Here is a 6,152-nt window from a genome sequence, read left to right on the forward strand (position 1 = left end):
ACACAGTGCGCTGTGTCCAATCCGACTCTGAGCGCTCCTCCCCACACGTCCCACAGGCCCGTGTCCCGTCCAAGCCCACGGCTAAATGCACCAGAAAGAGGCCGGAAGGTCGACCTCTTTTTCCAAAGAAACGCTGAGCGGGGAGGGGCCCCTGGGCAGAGGAAGGGGGGCCGGTTCCCCTTTTACACCTTAGGGGGGCAAACGGAACCCCAGGGAAGGGGAAATGAGAGCTGAACAAATACGAAATGGATGTTGAGTTGAACAAGGACGGGGAGAGGGAGGGACAGCGTGGGGACCAGGGACAGGGGAGGAGGGGAGGCGTGGGACCCGTCACAGTCAGGGCCGTGCCTCTGGGGGCTTTGGCAGGCACCCAGGGGGCGGCGTCCACTGAAGGACAAGTGACTCGGACAAACACAAGCGCCTGCTGGCCTCAGAAGCAGCGGCGAGAGAAGGGACACAGTTGGCTGATTTTAGAAGCTCTGCACAAAACGCCTGCCTCCCGGGAGGATGGACTCGCCTTCAGAGGCTAGAATGGGGGCCAATATGTCCCCATTCCCACCTTCCACACTTGTCCCTATCAGATGCAAATGGCACACAGTAGGGCCAGCAGCCACTGCTGACAGGCATTTATTTACTATTGGACAAACCCCCACACTCACACAGGATCTTTTTTCTTGTTTTTAATCCTCATCCAAGGATATTTTTTTCCATTGATTTTTAGAGGGAGTGAGAGGAGCGAGGAGAGAAGGTGAGAGAGAGAAACATCAATGTGAGAGAGACACATTGATTGGCTGCCTCCCACGTGGCCCGACTGGGGCCGGGGATCGAACCTGCAACCGAGGTCCATGCCCTTGACCGGGAATGGAACCCATGACCCCTTGGTCTGTGGGCTGATGCTCTAACCACTGACCAAACTGGCCAGGGCTCAGGCAGGCTCTCTAAGAGCACGTCTCCTGCCAGGCAAGCAGGAGAGCCCGGTGTTGTAAGTGAAGTCGGGGAAGCCACGTGCGTGACAAACAAGAAAACGCTAGAGTCCGCGGGAAACGCAGGTCTGTCTGTCCCGAAGCTGCCTGGTTTCCCACCACATTCCATCACCTCCAAAAACTCGGGGAGACCCAGGTGGAGCACCCACCTCCCTCCTAAGGCAGAGCGGACCTACTGTCCCTGAATAAGGCCTTCACTTACAGAAGGAGAGGCGGCGGGGGAGCCGGTCCTCCCCAGAGGCCGGCCTGAGCCCGGTGCTAACCCAGGCAGGCGACGGGCACCATGGCGACAAGACAGGCTCCGAGACGCAGTTGCTGCCGTGGCAAAGCCAGGGCGGGGCTCTCCGTCTGCGTTTCCACGTTGTCGCTTCCGTGAGGATGACAAAGGCTTGACAACATAATTATAACTGTCAATCTCCCTAAAATAAATTAAGCTTGGAAGCACTCGGGAGTTAACGAGACACACGAGCTGACTGTGTCTCGTGAACTCCCTCCCAACGTCTGTGTTCCACGCCGGAGGCTGTGGAAAACGAGGTACATCTGGTATACCAGCTATTTGTGTCTCTGGGATTCAGGAATTTTTTTTCCCAAAAAGGAGGGGTTTCGGGGACAGTTCCTAGTGAGTCCCCAGCCCCAGTCCCAAGTCCCCAAGCCAGGAGGGGGAATTAGGTTACAGCCCTCCCAACCAACCAAGACACCCTCCAGGCAGGAAACTTAACTACATCCAGGGTTCCTGTGCCTCAAGCCCACATCAAGCCCACAATGGGTCCGTCCCAGACCTGAGGTATAGGACTCTCTCTCTCTCTCTGCTCTGGCCCGAGGCCATTCTCTCCTCCCGAGGGTGGAAGTCCGCAGCTGTGCGCCCTGCAATGGTCTCTCTGCCTATATCCACTGCCTCCCTGTCTTCCCGGGGCCCTGGACTCCTTAACCCCACCTGGTGAAGGTCACACTTCTAATCACCCAACACAATGGCCTTGCCTGGGCTCCCGCGGGGCCCTGGGCCACGTGAGTGCAAACAACCCCCACATTTAGACGTCTGCTCCTGGCGCTCTGGACTCCCCTTTGTGGATGCATCTCTCCCCACCAAGGGCAAACAACCGAACACGTCAACACACATCCCATCTGAAGCGGAATCCTGACTTGTTAAAATGAAGGCCATCGGTGTCTCCACGTCACAATGTCGCTCATCTGTCTCAATCCCAGCACCCGCCTCCAGCTTCGACGGAGCTCTGCTCAACCTTTTTATTAATCAGTTAGATCAATGGCGTGATAATCAAATCTGCAGATGGCACAAACCCATCAAGGACACCAAATTTAAAAAAGGGGGTGGGTTCAGACACACTTGTAAGGGTAAAGGTGCACTGAACATTCAACGTGAGAGCAGGGAGTGATGCTGGGTTCTGTGTAACAGACTGTCCCACCGACTGCACTTTATTAAAACGTCTCGGTCGTGCTGCTAAGTTTTGACAGAGCCAGGACTGACACCGGGGTCTGCGAACAGGGAGCTCATCACTGACCCAGTCAGCCATGGGCAGCAGGAAGAGCATCACCTTTACAGCTGTGCAATTCAACCTCATGCTGCGCCTTCTTACTCACTAAATGGGCCGGACTTCTCACCTTTAAAGTGAGCACAATAAAATTTTATATTACAAAAAATAAAAACAGTATTCAGACAGATGTTGACAGGCGTAAGAAAATGAGATGAAAGAAGTAATGTGAAATGTAATTAAACATCATTAGCCCAGTTGGCGTGGCTCAGTGGTTGAGCATCGACCTATGAACCAGGAGGTCAAGGGTTTGATTCCCGGTCAGGGCACATGCCCAGGTTGTAGGCTTGATCTCCAGTGTGGGGCGTGCAGGAGGCAGCCGATCAATGATACTGTCTCATCATTATGTTTCTATCTCTCTCTCTCTCCCTCTCCCTTCCTCTCTGAAATCAATAAAAAATATTTAAAAAAAGAGAGCAAAACCTTTGACCCTCTAATGCTTAGATGGTGGAGAATAAATGCCATCCTATTAGGAGGCAACAGATACAGAGCAGGGAGGGAACTGGCAGAGTGAGGGGGCTGGGAAGGGAAAGGGGTGGCATCTTATATACGATGGCCAAGACAGGCTCACTGAGAGGGTGACATTTGAGTGAGAAAAGATGACCCGGAAAATGACCAGCCACCCCTGGCGAGAGAAACCGTGGCCTCATCCAGGAATGTCTAGGGCAGCCGTGGGCAACTACAGCCCTCGGGCCGGATCCGCCCGTTTGAAATGAATAAAACTAAAAAAAAAAAAAAAAAAAAAAGACCGTACCCTTTTATGTAATGATGTTTACTTTGAATTTATATTAGTTCACACAAACACTCCATCCATGCTTTTGTTCCGGCCCTCCGGTCCAGTTTAAGAACCCATTGTGGCCCTCGAGTCAAAAAGTCTGCCCACCCCTGGTCTAGGGTCACTGAAGCCCAAAGGAAGCAGAGCCTGTCAGGGGTCCAAGTCTGGGCACGAGCCTGGCCCTCCCGGCCCCCAGGAGCCAGGGTTCCCCTGGGCACGGCGGAGTCCCGCCCACCTGCTCATGCATCACTGTCACCTCTCCTGCAGGCACCCAGCCTCCCGGGAGCTTCCAGAGAAAACCTCCCTCCACCCTTCTTTTTCATTCAAATTGCATGTTGCTCAGATTCTAAAAACTCTACCGAGTGGGAGGCCTGAAGAAGATTATTTCAGAAAATTGGCACCCAGGGCTGCCACATTCACTGGGTCCCAGGGCATGAAAAACATGTGGCACGAGACAAAAATCCCACAGGAACTCTGACACATAACTGGGTTCCGATCCAAAACTCCTGGGCATGAGCATACACAGGGCTTTATAAAAACACGCACAATCTCCTTCCCGACTCCAGGTCTAGAAGACAGTGCCCACTGTCCACCCGCCTAAGAGCAGACCCCCTTGTTCTAGCCCAAGACGGGCTGTTCTCCTGCCAGAACAACGTGGAGACACATGGCGGCCTCGCGTACAGGGTCCTAGTTCCAGGGAGAATCAAGAAGATGCCGAGCCCGGGCCTTGACTGAAATAACCTGGTGGGGGGCACCCCGGGAACGACCGGCGAACCCCAGCCCTGCACTGGGGGGGTTTACACCGAATGGCAGAGCCCCCATTTCTGGGCTCACTTCAGTAAGGGTGGAGCCCTTAGAACAAAAATGACTACGTGGCCCGGCCCGCGTGGCTCCGTGGTTGAGCATCGACCTATGAACCAGGAGGTCACGGGTTCGATTCCCAGTCAGGGCACATGCCCAGGTGGTGGGTTCGATTCCCACTAGGAGGCGTGCAGGAGGCAGCTGATCCATGATTTTCTCATCATGGATGTTTCTCTCTCCCTCCCTCTCCCTTCCGCTCTGAAATCAGTAACAACATCTATATGTACAAAAACGAAAAGGTCACTTCGGATGGGTCCTGAGAAGCCACCTGGGGAGGAGGGTGCGGTCAGGGCTGCTCCTTAAAGCCCTGTCTGGGTTTCCGGGTGAGCCTGCCGCCAGGTGGACAGCTCTGGAGAGGCCGGGGGTGCCCCCTGGCTCACTGCCCCATGTCACTCCCCCGGTGTCAGGAGTTGGGTGCTAAATGGTACGGCTCCCTGAGGACCTGTGCCCGAGTCCTGAGGCCCAGCCGCTGGTTCCCGTGTGCGATGGGATGACCACTGCCCGGGTCACCGTCAGCCTGGACACCCTGTGCGTAAACTCTCCGCATGAACGTGCCTGTACCCAGGCCTCGGCCGAACAGGTGGGCCCCTTGGCCTGGGCGTATCTCCACCCCAGGGACCGGCAGGGACCCTCTGGACAACTCCTTCAGCACCTCCCTCCCATTTGAAGTGAAAATGGGGAGAAAAGGAATGGCCAAGAGGATGAAGGAGTTGATTCTGCTTTTGTTTTGTTTCTTTTAGGGAGCGGATGTTTGTAAAGTGCTCAGAGCAACGGCTGACAGAGAAGCAGCGCCCTACCAAGGTGCTTGCTAAGGAAAAACACGAATCCTCAGCCTTTATGTCTAACAGGTACGTGAGTTTCTACAAAGGGGGGAAGTGTGTGGAGGAGGTCATGCGGGGGGAGCCCTTCTCCAAACAGGTGTTAAGTCCCCTCAATAGTGACCCTGGGCGGTACCAGCGAGGAGCAGGGGGCCAGCGGTCAGGTGGAGCCACCACTGTCACCAGGGCCCCAGGGCCCGACATTCCAGGTGGTTTATGATCAACTAGCAATGACAATGCAAGCAGCTCTAGCGGAACAACGACAAGCATCCGGGTGCTGTGGGAGCCTCAGATGCCTCCCCCAACTGGTCTGCCCTCAAACGCAAGAGAGCCCCCTGCGCCCCCACACACCGCACGGGGGGCTCTGTGTGCGTGGCTCGGGACTGGAACGCATCCAAGGCGTTCTGGTAACAACAGGTTGGAGAGGAAACCCCAGGCGACCAGTTTAAGAGGCAAACATCTCAGATCTCGATCTCTTGTGTAAGGTTCTGCGTGATGAGTCACAAAGGAACGTCCCCAGTTCCTCGCACACCTCAAGACGATCACGGCGAGATGGGCCGCACCACGCAGCCCCAGAACACAGTCACCCGGCCGCAGAGCAAGCCCAGCTGACGGCGCAGGAGTTGGAGCGGCCACAGGCCCACTTTAAAACCCGTCAACCCCTCGGACAAGACCCGAACTCTCCATCCAGGTGAGGAATGCCTACCGACAAACCAGGCATTTGTTGTTGTTAATCCTCACCCGAGAGTATTTCCACTGATTTTTGGTGAGAGTGGAAGGGATGGAGAAGGGAGGGGAGGGAGGGAGGGAGAAAGAGAGAGAGAGAGAGAGAGAGAGAAACATCGACCCATGTGAGAAAGACGCATTGATTGGTTGACTCCCACCTGGGTGCCCTGACTGCCCTGACCAGGGCCAGGGATGGAGCCTGCAACCCAGGTACTGGCCCTTGACGGGGAATTGCACCTGGGACCCTCCCGCGCTGGCCAACGCTCTAACCACGGAGCGCACCAGCCAGGGCCCGACCAGCTCTTTTGGCCGAACCCTGAGGCGGTCTGGTCTGGGCTGCAGGGCACCGGCCACACACAGCGATGACCAGCAGGCCGCTGGGGTCCAGCCGGCGCGGACCTTAAAGGGGCGGGAGGTCCCGGCGCCGGTGCTTCTGGATGAG

Source organism: Myotis davidii, unplaced genomic scaffold (genome assembly GCF_000327345.1).
Source record: "Myotis davidii unplaced genomic scaffold, ASM32734v1 scaffold573, whole genome shotgun sequence".
NCBI classification, from domain to species: domain Eukaryota; kingdom Metazoa; phylum Chordata; class Mammalia; order Chiroptera; family Vespertilionidae; genus Myotis; species Myotis davidii.